This window comes from Micromys minutus (genome assembly GCF_963924665.1).
Source record: "Micromys minutus genome assembly, chromosome: 15".
NCBI classification, from domain to species: domain Eukaryota; kingdom Metazoa; phylum Chordata; class Mammalia; order Rodentia; family Muridae; genus Micromys; species Micromys minutus.
The window spans coordinates 31623229-31641985 of record NC_137984.1 but is presented as its reverse complement, the minus strand read 5'-3'; the positions used below and the strand labels follow the sequence as shown (position 1 = coordinate 31641985).

The window sequence follows — 18757 nt, the reverse complement described above, 5'->3', positions numbered from 1 at the left end:
TTCCTTTTAAAGTATTTTTAAGAAAAAAGCAGGGCCTGGGAAGTTCTGATTTTTTTCCTCCCACGTTGCCCATTCATGTTGTGATTTTGGTGGGGTGGTGGAGAGCGAATGTCATCTGTGGGTGGCACTGCCCGCTGTGGTTGGGCGGGGCCTGCTTCTCTACTTGAAGATGACCACGTTTGAATTCTGAAATGGGAAGTGTAGGGTGAATAGGTCCCAGTGCGTAAGGTTAGCTTTTCCTCTTGCTGTCTAGTCATCCTCTTCAGACTTCTGCTTCTTGGTGTCATCATCATCATCATCCTCAGCGACCCGTGCCCGTAGGAGCCTCAGCTTTCTCATCTTCATCTCCTCCTCTTCCTCACCATCACATTCTTCCTCCTCCTCTTCCCCACCTTCTTCCTCTTCTTCCTCTACTTCATTGTCAGCCTCCTGCTCCCCATTTTCCTCATTGTGAGTGTTCCCATTGGCAGGTGCATTCTTCCATTTTCTGCCTCCTCCACAACTTTCTTCTCCTTCAAGTCCTTGGTGGTGATCTCATAGCTGGTGTCCACTGCCACGTCTGAAATGGGGCATGCCTGTGGTCAGATGCTATGAGTAAGGGATTAGTCGAGTTCAAGGACTCTGGTGAGAAAGCTGCAAAGGTGGCTGCAGTGAGCACGGAGCATGACCAAGGAACAATGCAGAGATGGCTTTCCGGAGCAGCCAGTGGTATGTAGTTCTGAGTACATATTGCTTATGTCAATTTCTATGCAAGGAGTTCCACAATAATGTTTTGTATATCAAATGTTTGAAAGGAGAGAAAATTGAGAAGTCAGATTTAACATATCTTACAAACTCACAAAAAAAACCCCACATATATTTATAATCATACTACAGGAAGAACTCTAATTGAAGCAACACAATTACTTATGGATCAGTGGTTCTGGCAGAACTGACCAGCCACTGAAGTAACTCAACTGACTTTCTTACTACTTTAAGATGAAGAATTGTATGCCTCTAATAGCAGTGCTCAGGAGTCTACAGGAAGACTACCAACAATCAGAGGCTAGCCTGGGTTATATAATACCAGGCCAGCTATACTATAATGGAACAAACAAATGAATGAATAAGTAAGATGCTATAAAGTAGCACAGAAGACTAAATAAAAACACATTTCTGAACCAGAAGATATATTTACAAAACCATCAACTCTCCCAAGATGATTTACACACTGATATAATGCAGATACAATACCAATAATAATTGTAGAATTAAGCATGCTGTCACCAGTGTTTCAAAAAAAAAAATTGAAAGAAGGGCTGGAGAGATGGCTCAGCAGTTAAGAGCACTGACTGCTCTTTAGTTGTCCTAGATCAATTCCCAGCAACCACAAGGTGGCTCACAACCACTGTAATGGGATCCAAAGCCTTCTTCTGGTGTGTCTGAAGACAGCTACAGTGTACTCATTTAAAAAAAAAATTGAAAGGAAACAAAAAAAAATAGAAACTGTGAGAAGGGTCTAGCTGGAGATTAAAGAATGTAACAAAAGTAAAGTCCATACACTCATGAGCTGGGCTTGAGGTTGTCTGTAGTTCCAGACACTTTGGCAGCCCAGGCTGGAAGATCATTTACGCAAGCCTGGGCAACACAGCAGGACACTGCCTCAACCAGCACCACCAGCACCACCAAGATACAATGATTGGGGCTGAAGAGAGCAAACAGTGGTTAAGTGAGTACTGCTCCTGAAGAGGACCAGAGTCCAGTTCTCAGCACCGGCATCAGGTCTAGTGGCTCAGAACACTCCAGCTCCAGGGGGATCTAATACCTCTTCATGTACACACAGATGCATATATTGAAGATAAGATGGATATTAAAACTGCCTTAAAACAAATAGAGAGATACAATGTGTCACTTCAAATCAAAAGGAAAGACCACCTAGAACTAGCCAGACACTAGGGGATGATAGTAGTGTGCAGCTGGGGCCTACATGGTGGTGTGTGCTTGTGACCCCAAGTTTGGTGGGCCAACCTGGACTGTAGTGTGAGACTGCTTCAAAATATGAAAAAGAACTATGTCTTTTTTATTTAATTTTACATTAAACTAAGGCTTCCTCTGAATAAATTGTATAACTGCAAGAAAACATGAGATAATGCTTTTCAATATGCATGAAAAAGATCTTCCGAAATAAAAACTAAAATAAAAGGGAACAAATGTAACAGCATATGGAAATAAAAACTGTTCCATGAGGAGGGACACACTAAAGGAAAAACAAAGAACAAACAAGTAAAATTACTTGCTACTCATAACTGACAAAATCAGAAACTATAAATAAGAACGAGACACAGAGTATGGATTCAGAGTTCATAGAAGTAATGCTAATGGGTAATTAAAAAAACTCATCTTTACTCTCATCTACAGATGCAAATTAAATAATACAACAGTTCACCTATCAGACTTGCCAAATTAAAAAACCCTTAAGGATACCCCAGCCTCACAGACACAAATGAATAAAGGCTCTGGACAAACAATTGTTATTGCCCAGATCTCCAAAAGGTGGAAACTGGTACAGGAATTAAAGGACCCCATACAACAGGAGGAGACTAGATCAGACAACAGACGGCCCGGCTTCTAGGAGACATGACAAGCAATGAACAAGGCAGGAGACCGCTGCAACGAAACCTGCTGGAAAATAGCCAGACTGGGATTTTTATGCCCAGCAAACTATGGTGATAAAAGGAAAAACAGGTTATTTCTGGACAGTGAGGATCTCAGAGCTTTATTTCCCCTGAACCAAACCCCAAGCTTAATCAGAAAATAGCCTCAGGTTAATTAAAGGTGAAGCCTAAGAAACAGCTAAATGTAAATACTACTCTCTTCAGCTATTAAAATCTTATAACCAAAGCAAAGACTTCAGAGTGGGTACAGAACAAAATGTCACCATCCCTTGTCAGTGTAAAAAGTAAGTGTAAGAGGACTGGGAAGGGAAACCTGGGCATAGTTAATATAACACAGGAAGCAATTAGAAATATTACTGAGTTGATATTCTGGGAATGGAGAGTTCAGCACCTTAAACACAGAAAGAGCCTGGGAAATGGCTCAGTGTAAAACTGCTTGCCCTGTAAGCATGAAGATTTTGGATCCATAGAACCCAGGTAAATAAATGCCAGGTGGGTGAGGTGCCTGGGGAAGCAGATAGGAGCTTCAGAACAGCTAGCTAGCCATACTGTCAAGATCTAGATTTGACCGAGACTTACCTCTGAGGTATAAAACAGGCAGATTGGGGATGGTTCCTCACATCAGCTACACATGCATGTACATACAAATGCACACACAAAGGAAAGAAAAAATACCAAGGGGAGGGCAGAGGCAGAAAGAGATTGAGAGGGGAAAGGAGGGAAGGAACAAGGGAGAGGGAGAGGGGGAGGAGAGGGGGGAGAGGAAGGGGAGAGGGAGGGAGGGGGGAATGAAAAGCAGTGAGATGTTGATTAAGCAGGTTAATAAAATCAAGGCAACAGGCCTGTTAAGATGACTCAGCAGGTAAAGCACCTGTCACACAAACTCTCAATCCGGGATCTCAGGTAAAGGTATAAGGAGGACTGACTCCACAAAGTTGGCCTCTGACCACTCTATGCATGCATCATGGTGCACCCGCACAGAAAGACCATACACACGACAATAAAAATTTCAAAGATTAAGGAAGAGTAGGGTTGAGTGTAGTGGCATATACTAATAGCACTCAGGAGTGAGAGGCAGATCTATGCACTCTACAAACTGGAGGCCAGCCTGGTCTACATAATAAATTCTAGGCCAGCCTAGACTATATATGGAGACCCTGTCTCCAGAGAAAAAAAACCCAACCCAAACAAAACCATAAAAGAAACACTAGAAAATTTCAAAACTAGGACTAGGATGCTCACATTAATATCCCTTAAGTCCAGTGGCTACTAACAGTAGCCATCCTGTCTCTCAAACACTTTATTTTGTGAGCATGTCAGTCTGATGTACACTTGTCCATATGCATGTACGTATACTTGCAGGTATGTGTAAGCAGGGACATGTGGAGGCCAGAGGTCGATGTTGCCTGTCTTCCTCAATCTCTCTTCACTTTATTTTAAAAGACAGGTCTCTGGCTTCATCTGGAGTCCACCTGGTCTCAGTGCATGCCGCACACTTGCACAGCTTCCTATATGGGCTCCCAGACACCATCCATCCTCATGCTGGCACTGCCAAGTGAGTTGTGGACTGTTTATGTGCCTCCACTTAATACTGGGGGCGGTGAATAGATATTTGCTCTTTATGCATCTTTCTAGGTACTGAGGAACACTGTTGGAAATCTTTTAAGATAGAGCAATTTCCAGTGTCTGGCTTATTTCAAAACATGGTTCCCTAACTTCTACTTTCTTGGTTTCAGTTCCAGAAATATTGGCAGAAAAAGTTGACAGCTGGATATCAGGCTATTAGGAGATGATTCCAATTATCCAAAATGTTTCCTTTAAAAGAACAGATGCTACTAAATGTTGCATTGCTAGCATTTGGCTTAAAAGCACAGCTACATGTCCTCTAGGCTCCTAGGATCTCATTCCACAGCTGGCCTCTGATTTCCATCAACACCTTGGGAACAGAATCTTCAGCCAGCCTACAGAGCTAAGCTTCAGATGCCCACTTGAAAATGTACACATATGAAGGCCTTTGCTCTAAGTGCTTCAGAATAAGAGGTTTCCGTGCATAAAAATGTCAGCTCAGATTAAACAATGATTTTTGGACATCCCAGTACTGAGCAGATAGCCTGCTTTGTCAAAGAAATAAATACACATTATAGGCAGAGTGGAGAAGACCAAGTGTGAAAGAAGCAGGCAAACAGTTCAGTATGTACCCATTCCACATTCAGTCCTATCTAGAACAATAAGCATTATTTTGTAAAGTATAAGTACGATAAAAAATACTTTTACTAAGTATCTCCTCCTCGAACAAAACAGAATATACACTATCCGAAAGCCACAAGAAAAATGCTCAAAAAGAAAGATTAATTTTACAATACTATGTTGTATTCAAGTTCCTGTACTTACAAATCTGGGGAACAAAAAGCAGATTAATTTCTCCAGACTTTATTTTCCTCCCTTAAAAAAAAAAAAAAAAAAAAAAAAGATTATGCACTCTTTCCCTGACATGCTTACCAAACAGTTCATCTGGAAAAAAAAAATTGCTGTGCAATGATTTTGAAGAAGCTTTATGACAACATCCAAGATTTTAAATAAAATGCAATGGCAACCCCCAGAGGCTCTCAAGTCTAGAGAAAATATGCAAATAAATGAGTGTAATTTAGCATGTATGACTCCATGGAAACATTAGGGGAGAGCCTGCCTGCCCATGAGTGCATTTAGGACTCTCTCACACCGACTATACATAAACAAGACCCAGAGTGCCAGGTCAACAAGCTATTAGGAAGGTTCAGTCAAGACAGCTGGGAAGCAAGGCCCGATGAACTCATGTCCAAAAAGGCCTTTGTGAGCCTGAAGCAGTTCAGAGTGTCCAGATAGAAGGCTGTTCTGTGAGACCAAGGTAGAGCATGAGCACACAGAAGTGGGCGAAGGCCAGTCTGTGAGGGAAAAGGAGCAATAGCAGACAGAGCACCTTACCCCAGGGTTGGCTTCCTTCACATCCTGGCCTGGAGTCCTATGTAAGGGGCACTCACCAAAACCCATGGAGACCCACTGAGTGAGCATTTTGAGGATCTGGGGGATTTAGATTTTAACAAAAATTCCCTACATGTGTAATGTCTTGCTAAAGCAAGTAATAAGACTTTAAAAGTTAAGAACTCCCAAGTAAATGAAGAGTTCCTGTAGTTATTCTCATGAAGTCCATCTAAGAGGAGCATGCAGGTCCCCTGTAGTCACTGAGCTTCAGGTAGGTACACTTGGCAGTTGAGGATGCTCACTGCACGTGAACAAGTATTTCCCTCTCTCCCTGACTTTCTTCTGTAAAACCCATTCTTGATTGCCTGTTCATGAAATTCTGCCAGTTATTATACTGACAACTCTAACAATGCTTAGAAAACTTAAATAGGACAGAAAACAAAACCTGGGTGAGACAATCCAGGAACAGCATAGGGCTAAGGGGGTATTGATTATGAGATGAGAGACAAGGGATTTCTAGCAATATGCAAATCTGGTATTCAGTTCAATCAACTGGGCACGGCTACTGAGAAACAGTAATTTAGGCAAGTTAGCACAGTAGAACAGAAAAAGATCACATGAGAGATGAGGAGACATTATGAGAACAAAACTGATAATCCAGCTCCATTCTGGAGTATACCCCACATGTCCAAACATGCACATGAAAGTGACTTGTTTGTCTGCATGTAAAATCCACCTATGCACATTACAGAACTTCATTCACATTGGGTGCTGACACAGACATAAAGTCCTGTGTACAACAGAAACACAGCACAGAAGAGAAAAAATGTACAAGCTGCTTAAGACATAATCTACTCTCTAACATCTTTGTTTTCTTTACCTAATTTTTTCCCTTAAATTACTAGAATTTCTTAATATATAGATATTGTGTGTGTGTGTGTGTGTGTGTGTGTGTGTGTGTGTAAGAGAGAGAGAGAGAGAGAGAGAGAATAGGAATGTGCAGGTGCACATGTGCACCGTGGTAGAACTCAAATCCAGACTTTGCACAGTCTACCAGATAAAAGTTTATATAACTACTTATTTCTATAGGATATGGAACATAGTTTATTTGTTAAATACTTAAGGTATTACAAATGACAATATATAGGTACTGCAAATGAAAATCACTGGGTTAAAACTGCTAAATTAAAATAAAAAAAACAAAACAAAAAGACCCTATTGATTTTAAAAGTCTAAAAAATCACCCACTTGTGTTCCAACAGCAGCCAGCAGAATTAGAGGGGCAAAAAGCCCCTCCCCAGCAAAAGCCTTAGAAACATAATGTTGACTTCAAAGTAAAGACACCGACCACTGCCCCTGATGCTCACTTCCCATTCCCTCTGGGGTTTAAACAACTCTCCTGTGTGTAATGTTGAGCTTTGTCTCCTGGATCTGTTGCCCATCCACTTCTAGGACAGGGACTTTGTGCTTTTGAAACATATGTATTTTAAACCATTTGTCTCTTAATTTTCTGCAAAGTTCTGGTTATAGCTTTATTTTGTTTTTCATTCTGATGAGAAAGGAATGAGAAAAGAGAAAATGTCAATGTTTAAGAGTCAAACATGAATTTCTACTTGCTAAAACATTACCAATTCTTAGTAAGTTAGTTCTCCTAGATGTATATTATTTTCCAAAATATAGGTCTTTTCCTCCGTACTTCTGGTGAGTCCTTTCTGGAATAACTGTTTCTGGGTTCTCAATGCCTTTGGATTATCCTGATGGTCATACTCAGGTCTGTGTTCAAGCCTCAACTTTATCTATAATGCATTTTGGCATCTAGAGAGCTGGAAAATTAGATGATCTTGACTTCTGCCTAAAGTTGTCTTTTACCTACTTACATAGTCTCAGACAAAACTAAGAATTATCCTAATTCCTCAAATGTATTTTTAAGATCAAAATTATGCTGTATCTATAAATCAATTGGAAAAACTGATTCTTGTAATAGCTGAATTTCTCATCTAGGAACATTCTATACCTCTACCGTACATACAGTGTATGCTTAACCACAACACATACATTTTTCATTAAAATAATTTTTCTTACTTTTATAATTTTTCAATATATTTCTAAACAACTATTATAATCAATATATTTCTAGACAACTATTATAAAGGAGGAATTACTGATTTCTAAATTGTTTTACATGGAGTTACTCTATATTCTAATCTAATAATTTCTCAGTTGACTCCCAGTATTTCTAAAAATACAGTTATACCTCAAAATAGGAATTATCTAGCTTCTTTCCCAGTACTTCTCTCTCTTCTAAGTCATGTCTTACTGTACTGAAGCAAGCAAATGACTACAATTTAGAAGCCAAGTATCAAGACAAGTATAAAGCAAGAGCAAAGACAATCCGACCATCCATGGCACATATATTTTATGATTAGCAACTAAGAATTGCCCTAAGAATGAAAAAAAAAAGGCCTTAGATGACTACAGCAAACTGTTATCTGTGTTTGTATGTTCTGACAGATAACCCACTTTTAAATACTACATATATTTCATATATTACACTTTAATACCTTTAAGTTGTTACTTCAACTGTACATATCTGTATGAAATGTGTAGTGATCATTTACCATAGACTAAAAAACAACTAAACACACACTATACCTTCAGAGTGATGAGGCTTCTCGGGTACAGCAATCACCTTTATTCTAAGGATGCCAAGCCAAGGGTGAGCTTTACACACAGTGATCTTTTCTCAGGCTAAATTGTGAAAGCGCTTTTGAAAAATGGTTACTCCCTGGCTATCAAGAATTACAGTTATCTTACAACATCTTGTCTTGTGACCCCTGAACTATTACTCTCCTTTTCCTCTGTCTCTTCTGTCATTTTTAAGACTGTGAATTTACTAAATTAAACAGTTTTAGCCATATGGGGCAGAACTTACTTTACAAACACCAACCTCTTTTGTCTACAGAAATAGACTAGAAGAGAGGCAACGTAAGCAATCTAAGACGTCTATACCCACTATCACACTGTCCCTTCCCGTGTGATCCCCATGCCCTTCATACAAACACACAATGTTCATCCCAGTGGGAAAAGGAGTTCTTCCATGGTCTTGAAAAGAGAAAAGTATACCCTTATCTCCATGTGCTAGTTTTATAGCTGGCTCTGGCTACCTAGCCAAGGAAGACTCTTACTGGGACTGGGGTAAGATGAGAGGTGTTACATTTCTAGACCATAACCAGAATACTATGCTCCTTACTAACTATGTGACCCAAGATAAGCCTAAGTCTCTACTATGTTACTTGTTAACTATGTGACACAGAAAAGCCTAAGAACACTTTATTGAATGGTGTTGTGTAACAGTTTTTCGTCTGAGATTGAAACATTCCATCCTTCAGGGAAGCTCCTTAAACAAGAAGGCAAACAACTCAAAATAGCTCCAGGAAGTCCTTGAAACTGATCAAATTTACTAGGCCCCTCCCTCCCAGAGTAAACATTAAAAGCTGGGCTATGCAGAAGATTCTCAGACAAGCCAAGCTGCAAAGATTGAAGAGGTTTACATCAGACTCACTTGAAAGGACTCTCCAATTCGTTGAGCTGCCTGCAAATTACACTGTATGCTCCAGGTTCTCAGCTTTTGGGAGTGGTCACCTGTGTTGGGTAGGCCATGGTAATGCATCTGTCTTTGAGTCATTTCTGCTTCTATAAGTAACCCCAATAAAACTCAGTGGCCCACCAAGTTGGACTTTGGTGGTACCCATACTTTGGTCTGTCAATGGATTTCCTATCTGGAGTGAGTAGCCATGTGTGTTGTGTCTCGCCTCTTCCCAGGAAAAGTTTTGTCATACAACAAATGGCTACTGACTGAGAAAGGCATTTCCAGTCTTGAGCAGTCTGTCGATGAACTCAACAGTTTCCTCCCTACCACTATATTTGGCAAATATTTTGATTTATGACTGTCTTTTGTTCTGTGACTATACTAGTTTATACTTCTACCTACAAGGCAGAATACATCATTCTAGACAACCAAACTCTGTGTTCCCAAGACTTGCTCACTCATAGTTGTCTCAAAATAAACTCTTACTCAAAACCACATTTGCTTGTTTATTATTCCTGAACAATCTCTTAAAACAGCCACAAAATGTACAGTGTTAAATGCTTTGGTCTATCACCTTATATTCATGGTTTATGCTTAACTAGTATTCTATGCTTGGGAGAAGGCAGTATGTATTACCTACCCAGAGCCAGGACCGAGCACAACATTCTCAGAATAGAGTTCAATTCACTGCACAATGTCACAACTCCAAAATAAAGGAATAAGATGTGGTCCCTACTTTCAGCGTGCCCAGGGACTGTTACTGAATGCCCAGTGTGAGCTGGGCACTCCTAAATGCTTACTTGTTTTATTATGATGCTGGTAGTTATGGTGTGAAAAAAAAAGGTTGCTTGTGTTTGTTTGTTTTTCATTGAGAACATGTATCGCTCAAGAGAATCTGTAGCAGAGACAGACTAAATTATTTCCCCGTGTCACTCCTCTGGTCTAGAGATGTGGTCTTAACCAAGCAGCCCAGCACACTGGCTGTTCTCTCACTTTTTAAGCTGTCCTGACTTCCATGTACCTCAGCTTCGCTAGATTACTCACCCTACTCTTTGCTGGGGAAAACTTATCTGCAGGAGTGCACTAACCTGTACATTTGGTATGCTATCCTCAATAAAGACTACCAGTAAATATATCCAACAGAGAGTTTCAGAAGTAGTATATGAGCTTTACTTAAATAAAAATGGTTTGTGGTAAGATGGCTCAGTGAATAAAGGCATTTGACATGCAAACCTGCAACCTGATTTTAATCTCTAAAACATAGTTCCCTAAAAACATAGAAGGAATAGAACTGGGACCATAGGTTTTTTTATTGACAGGTGAATTCCATGTATGTCTGTATGATGGTGTAAGAACTGGAATTACAGACAGCTGTGAACTGCCAAATGGGTGCTGGGATTTGAACCTTGGTCCTTTAGAAGAGCAACCAATGTTTTTAACTGCTAAGCCATCTCTCCAGCCCCAGGTGAATGCTGTTACACAGTGCACAAGAGATACACTCTACAAGGGAAAGAACCGACTCCATCAAGTTGTCCTCTGACCCCACATGTATAACTTAGCATGTATATCCACACATGCACAGTAATATATTTTCAGATTTTTAATTAAAAGCCAATTTGGCAGACCTAGGAGTCTTATAATACTACTAAGGAAACTGAAAGCTAGTCACTCCAGGAAAGAACCACTGCTTGGTTTCTTCCTAGCATTCCTACTACAAAGTGCTTTGAAAAGTCACATTCAACTTTTACAGTTGGCATGCTGTTGGAAAAATCAATACAAAAAGTCCATTTCACAAATGCTTTAATGCACCGCCTCTGAGAGCATCAGCTGTAAATAACAAGAACTGTTAAACTTTCAGGAAACCTTTGCAAGGACTCGTTGATTCGAACCTTCCTCCCCCTGCTGCATAACACATGGTTTCATTTCAGATAAAGCCGGCTCAGTTTTCAATGTTTTCCCATAATTTTTCTATTAACATGCCTTACAATTGATGCTGTCTGTATTTCATAAACCTGAATTCACAGAACAGTAGCTAAAAAGAAAACAAAAAATCTCCAACATTTTCAGAGCTGCCAGCAGCCTTCCTAAGGAAAAAGGAACATTTCAATCTCAGGCTAAAGGCAGTGAGCAAATTGTGAAATCCAACAGTATTTCAGTGTCTGCAGCAAGTCCATCATGAAAGGCACCCAGGAAAGCAAGAGCTCTCAAAGAAAAATAAGCTCCGGAAATCAGCTTAGCATGCTGAACACAAGTATACATTCAAACAAGGGCAAGCATCACACTGCCTGTGGCTCACTGGCACTCACAGAAACGAGCCTGCAGCAGAAGCGGCATGCCTGACAGAGCGAATAGCCACTGCTATCTTCCCATGTGCTTGTCTGCACAACTGAGGATAAGACCTAGAAAAGCTTGCTGTGCCTCTAAATTTATTTCCAACATTCAAAACTGCCCGGTGCCATCGGATTACCAAGAGAAGCTAGGGAACATATTTCCTAGAAGTCTTTAACAGTAAGATGATGTTCAGTAGCTATTAAGAGTGCTGTGACTAGCTTCCTGGCTTCTTGCTTTGGTCACTGGCATACACTGGTGACCTACTCTCAATGCCTGTCACCCATCTGATGGCTCCCTGTGCCAGTGAGTGGAATGACCACGCCTGCCATAAGCTTGGTTTTCCAGAGTTTCTGAAATAGGGAGGGAAGGTTTTTCCAGTGACAGCCACAGAATTTCACACGAAAGCTTTCAAATATGTGCAAACTTACAACCGTACATTTTTTAAGCTTCTGAAAAATAGAGGAACTAAGAACTAAACTCCCTCCAGGGAGTGGTTTGCTCACTCTGAAATCTGAAACAGGCCTTGAGTACTAGGAGTCTCAGAGTTTGTGAATTGTAAAGCACTTCAGACATTTTCCAAATGTAAAGAAGAAGCACTCTGAAAAGCCCAGATCTAAGGTCACATGGCCGAGTAAAAAGCTGCATTCAGAATTCCAGCACTAGGACATCTGACACAATGCTGTCTTCCCCCAGCCCAGCCTTCCCTAAACTATCAACCTTTTTTTTTTTTCAAAAAAAAACCAACTTCCTCCAGACAAAAATAGAAATATAGAAATATGCAATTCATCAACAACTTACACAAGTGTTTCTCTTTCTTTCCAAGTTGTATGTGCATGTCTGCATGTGGGTAACCAAAGTAAGGGGCCCCAGAAGGCAGCAGTAAGCATTCTTAACTACTGCCATTTCTCCACCCCAAAAGTGCTTCTGAGATACTTCACACACACACTGAATAAATGGCCTACAACTGGCATAATTTTTTCTTAAACTACCTTTTCAAGTGTAAGGCCTAATTGATAGAAATGTAAAGAAAGGTATTCTGATTTTCAAATGTCCCTAAATTTTAAAACCACTTTTTTTCCCCCAGACAGAGTCTCATTAAGTGGATTTGGCTGGCCTGGAACTCAACATACAAACCAGGCTGGCCTTGAATGAAGACATCCTCCTGCTCTGTCTCCGGAACCTAGAACAAATGCATGAGGAGTTTTCTCCTCTGTCCTGCTGATATCATTACTACCTGGTGTTTCCAAAGGCAGTTTATGGAACAGTTCTGTCAGTCTTCCTGTCACCAGTGACTAGAGCCAGCATCACAACATAATGGTCTGCCACAGTACAGACTCTCAGCACACACTAACTTCTCTACCATCTATTAGACAAACAACAACCTCAACTGTGCCTCCTATGTGTGCTCCCTTAGGAGTTCGTAAGAGTTTTAAAAATAACTTATTTAAGTCTACTGTGGCAGCTTATACCTATTCTAGCATTATGGCAGCTGAGACAAAAAAATCAAGGCCGACTGAAGGCTGTGTGGTCTACATACTGAGTTCTACGTTACGATGAGCTGCACAGCAAACTCTTAAAACATTAGTAACATAAAATGTACAAATAGACCAAACATTTTATTTCAGATGGCAAAATGAACCTTAATAGAAAGACTCCTCTGTTATAAATCCAATTATATGCTAAAGGTTACTAAAAGGTAACTGTTTATCAACAAGTATAATTTAGACAAATTGTTATGCTAACTACCAAAAACAAGTACTTGAATTTCTAGGCCAAAAAGAAAACACATTATTCTAGCTTTAGGTATACATTTAAAATAATCATTTGTGTATTATCTCCTAAAAGGTTTTATGGCAGAGCTTGGGAAATCACTTCACTTCTCTCCTAAATATATTAGTGACTCAGCAAGCAGCACACTATACTGAGTGCACTATTCTACTATACTGAAGCTCACAAGTCTGTCCCCACGGAGTGAGGCCATCAGGCATTGAGACCAGAGCTCTTTATTTATCTTTTATTATTTTTAATCACACGTGAGGATGTGCCCACAAGGACTAATGCCCACAGAGGATCTGGCCTGAGCTGGAGTTGCAGGGGTTGCTGGGAACTGAGCTCTGGAAAAGAGTACAGGCTCCTAACTGTTGAGCCATCTCTGCAGCTCCTGCAATCAGAGTTCCTCACACCCAGCAGAAAGAGACACACTGACTTTGAGGAAAAGATTGATATACCTTTGCTGTATTCCACCTCTTTCGCCATTAACTTTAAAACTCTTCATTACAGCATTCTAAGTTTCAACTCCCTAACGGGTGCAAGGAGGAATGAATACCTCCAAGTTCCTTAACTAGGGTCACCCATTCAGACATTCAAGGTTGAATCTTGAGGTGTACCTAACATGGAGCCTTGAATGACAGTAATCCTAGGCTTCAAGGTGGATCCTCAGACTTAGCTGTCATGTTGCTTTGTATTTATCTGTTACACACAAATACCTCAGTTCCTCCTAACCATCACTCTTTTTATTTCAAAAGTTTCTTCCCACTCTGTTCTGTCTGCACAGTGGAAACATGCTTAGTGCCTAGCTTCTAGAATTAGCCCAGAGATCAATTTCTCCTGTATTTCCTTTATTACTTAGAAATTACTCAAGAATGGTCCCTGGACTTCAAGGATTTGTAAGATTTCACCAGTCTTGGAGACTTATTTTTTAAGTCACTGTTAGTTTTAATTTGTTCCCTTTTAGTGACTATCAAATCTGATTTTGCTGTAAGCTCCTCACTTCACATACTAATCAATAGCAGTTTGGCACTTGCTATCTATGCACAGTGGTTTTCCATTCAGATCTGAGAGTCTAGAAATTGAATGGGGTTCTAAGGAAACAAAACCAAAAGCCACAACAGTTTGGGACCCTAGTCACACTTGCAGTGCCATCAGTTGAAAAAGTGGGAAACAGAACTTACTATACAGACACTTTCACCCTGATCAGAGAAGATACCTTCTTCCCTAATGGAAATGAGTCCAAACTCACCTGGATCTGAACTGAACTCACCCTCTCTACCGAGCAGTAACATCCTCATTACACAGCCCAGGACTTCTGTCCAAAGTAGTTCCGCCAGGAAGCACTGACAGGAGCAAGGCTTGGAACACATCAGACTTCAAGGCTATCTTTGCTGCCATGAATTTTTAGCCTAGATCACTGAGTACTCCAAAGAACATCCAACAGTCTTTCTGAGACAGGATGACAAAGGCTAAAGAGTTCAAGACTTCCCTTGAAACACAACATTTAGGTGGAAGATCTGAATTCATGAGAATCTCTAAGTTTCCAGTCCAGTGAACCTAGTACTGGTCCATATGCTGCTAGTATGCATGCTCGTGCTTGAAATGGAGAGCTACTTTATGTAATTTATAACATCTCAAATGTCTCCAAATGAAATCCATGTGAGCAGCAGCTTCAAGGATGCATACTTTTAGGGGGGAAAAAAGTTAAGTGCATTTGGCAGCAATAAAAACTTAATTGGTACTTATGAATTATTACATATTATAAAGAAACATCACCAAAGTGCTGTTTACCCAATTGCCTACAATGTGCTACTGTGGCTGGCTTATCCAGAACTGTGTATCTGACAGACCCAGTCCCCATCCTCCTGGAATTCACATCCTGGTGGAGGACACAGACAAACAGATGACAATGCAGTGAGGAAATTTGGTTACAGTGAGGGACTAGATGCCATGGGAACAGGAAGCAGGAACACCTAACCCAAACTGCACTTTTCAAAGGAGGCAGTGTGAAAGATGAGAGGAGTCAGTGAGCCAGGGGAGCAAGACTGAGGACCAGTGTTGCAGGAAGTGCAAGAGGCATCTGCACAGGAGAGCAAGGAAAGGTCAGGGAGCTGCAGTATGGGAGGGAAGGGAGAAACCAGCAGCAAGTCAAGTCAGACAGGCCCTTGAAAGACAGGGCTTCACAATCCTGTCCATTAGGGTTTCAAACTTTAAAACAACAACAAAACCAGGTCTGCTCCATGTAAGACAAAGTATATCAGAATCTATCATGATTTTAAAATGTTCCCTAGGATGACTGTGTATTCAGAACTGAAAAGTACTGCTGAAGCTTCAAGGGGCCAAGCAAGGTGGTGGGTCTCGGTGACGCTAGCAAAGACACAAGTACCTCATTCAGGCCAAAAACTACACTAGACCCCAGGTCAATAACAGCAGAACTAATCACACAATCACCCCCCCCCCCAAAAAAAAAAAAAAAAAAAAAAAAAAAAAAACAAGCAGACAAAAACCTGGAAGTACACATAATTACACCTTTACTACTGCAAATCTGAAAAATAAAAGGTGATCTTAATTAAACCTCTTTGGGCTCTGTTTCCCAGCTCTATTAACTGAGCAATAACCTCAACAAGACTGGAGGGAGAAGTAAAAGTAGTCAGAAAATGCTGGTTTTGTCTCTTCCGACCTGTCTGGCCTCACATTAGAATATCACCTCCTAGGGAAACTGACCATTGCTCTGTCTTCATAGGACAGGTTTTAAAAAAATACTTAAGAGAAACCAGATTTTCTAAAAACCCTTTTGGGTTGGAGAGATGGCTCAGTAGTAGAAAACATTGACGGCTGAGTTCGAATCCCAGCAACAACACAGTGGCTCACAACTATCTGTAATGAGATCTGGTACCTTCTTCTGGTGTGTCTGAAGACAGCTACAGTGTACTTACATATAATAAATCTTAAAATAAATAAATAAATCTTTAAAAAAAACTTCTTGACTCTACCTTACACACAAACTGATATTCTAAAATTTCTGAGGGTGGATAATTTTAAAGATCTTAAGTATTTTTGTGGAGGGGAACTCTTTCTTGATAATTCATAAACACTTCATTTAAAGACTCCCCCACTCTGGAATTCGAGATATAGAACAGTAAAATAGAAAGAACTGATCCGACTAATGCCACTGGAGCTACTAAAGAGATCAAATAGGATTAAGTCTGCTCTCTTCAAATCAACAGACCAACAGAGCAAAGGCTCTGTACATGACTGCAACTGTTCAAACTCTATTCGTAAAGCAAACTAAGACAGTAAGCTATCTTTAAAAAGTTATCACCGCCTACTTTATATGAGTATTCGCTTTCTAAATTTAGATGGTTTTTGAAGGGAGTAGTGATTGGGGATAGAGGACCTATGACAGGAAGGAAGCAAGGCCTTTAGGACTCGCTGGTGCTGTTACCAGTCTTCTACAAATCGGGCTCTCAAGGGACTACATTCTGACAACAAACTCACTGTTCTACTTAGCTACCTGTGCTCAACGATAGGTCTTTAATCTACACCCAACTTGCTTCAAATTTTAAAAGCCTTAGGTAAACTCAATGTTTTTGTATCTGTGTGTTCATCTTTTAATTCCTTCCACTTGGGCAGGCACACTTTCAAGTATTATGCAGTCACCAGTAAAACAGCAACATTTGTTACCTTATTCCCCTTCTGATGTTACTATTCTGATGGGGTACCATTTGTTTCAACCACCCGTTCTGTAAGTTTTTTTTAATGAGCAAGTGCTATTCTGAAAGATATTAAAAGGTATGGATGACCACATATTTCCTATTGTCTCCCTTATAAAAGTCCCACAACACCAGATGAGGAAAAAAACAAAACCTAAAAAGTCAACAAAACCCAAACCCAGAAAACAAAACCAAACATCAATACCAACCGTACCCTTTCAGATAATTTTGACTGAGGATACTGCAGAACAGTTAGTTAATCTGGTAATTAAAAATTTCCAGAACACGTGATGTTTATTTAGACCGTGATCTACGCTGTCAACCAGAACCCAAAGCTTTAGTTTGAGACAAAAATAACTTACAACTTGAATACACAGACATGGTGGTTAATTCTTGGTGGAAGCCCACTAATCAAAACACCCTGTTTTGATTTGTCCAAATTAATTTAGCAACACAGTGCCTTTTATTTTTATTCAATTTTCTTGGCCCAGGACTTTTCTTACAACGCATCATTAAGCACACAGATTCGACATCACACGATGTCAACAAATACCAAGAGAGGCTAGCCTCCAATATGGTCCAAAGTGGTTTAAAAGTTACAGTGGGAACGGCTGCTACCTGGGCTCTACCCAAGCCGGTTTCCCCAGGGTCCCGCGAGCCCACGCCCCGCGTGTGCACAAAGGCGCAGTGGAGGCACAAGCTTCGCAGTCTACTCTGTTCCCACAGACGCAGGCTGCACAAGCCCTCCGCTCGTCCTCCATCTACCCACGTAGAGCGGAGGCTGACACTGTCCGCGAGCGGCGGCAGAGGCCGCACGGTGCCTGGAGCGCAGGGGAGGCACGGAGAAGACGCGCGCCCGCGAGCCGACACCCGGCTCCGGGAAGGAAGGCCCGGCTAGGGTGAGGGTGGCGGGGCTGGCCGACACCCGACCCCGGGGAGTGCGGCCCTGCGTGCCCTTCCCGGCCTCCCCGCGACCGCGCGATGGAGGAGGACCGGGCGGAGGCCGGGTACGAGGAGAGGGGCCGGGAGCCCGCCCGCCCGGAGCCCGCCCTCCCCGCCATCTACTCACGCTTCGGCTTCTCTAGGCTGCGCGGCTCCCGCCGCATCGGGTCCCGGCCCCGCGGGCGGCGGCGGCGGCGGCGCCGAGGGAGAGGACAGCGGGCGGCACGGCGCCCGCCTCCCGGGCCCTCTCCCCCGCCGCTGCGGAGCGGCCCGGCCGGGCCCGAGCGCTGCCTCGCCGGCCGCCCCAGCCCCAGCCTCGGCCGCCGCGGCACCGGAACTGCCGCTCGCTCGACTGCTCGCTCCGCTCGGCGCCGGCCCCGCCGCACGCCCCCACCCCCGGCTCCGCTCGCCGGCGCCCGGGCTCTTTTTCCTTTTGTTTCCAGAATAAACTTTATTGGTCTCTCTTTCCGCTCACATCGTGTAAACAAACAACGAACTCTTCCCCACCCCCTCGGCTCCCCCCTCCTGGGGCAGAGGAGGGTGAGAGCTGAGGAGGAGCCGAACTTGCAACGCCCCGGAAACAGATCTGCGAGGACCGGAAGTGAGACGGAGAAGAGGCCGGGCAATGGGCAAGTTCGGCAACAGTGACTCACTGCGCCTGCGTCCTGCTCTTCCGCCCCAAGTGGCAGTGCGGCTCTGCGCTGCAGTAGCTCAGGCTGAAGTGTCATCCTGGGACGGCGGACGTGTCAAGCCTATTAGTCTCTTCCAGTCTGTCTTGGGAGAAGCAGACAGGAAAGTTG

At 42.1% G+C, this 18757-nt stretch overlaps 1 protein-coding gene and 1 pseudogene across 5 annotated transcripts in view; both read right to left on the bottom strand.

The window, feature by feature from the left end:
• Positions 1 to 18395, bottom strand: part of PIK3CA (phosphatidylinositol-4,5-bisphosphate 3-kinase catalytic subunit alpha) — a 62463-nt gene extending 44068 nt beyond the window's left edge. For all 4 annotated transcript variants that reach the window (XR_013975339.1, XR_013975340.1, XR_013975341.1 and 1 more), the window contains exon 1: positions 18085 to 18395. The gene's annotated coding sequence lies outside the window, so the exon portion shown is untranslated. The remainder of the gene's footprint in view (positions 1 to 18084) is intronic.
• LOC308430435 lies at positions 250 to 11535 on the bottom strand (annotated as a pseudogene). Its single transcript has 2 exons — positions 11508 to 11535; positions 250 to 559 (listed from the first exon to the last, which is right to left on the bottom strand). The product of its transcript is annotated as an uncharacterized misc_RNA (transcript).
• Positions 18396 to 18757: the final 362 nt, after the last annotated feature.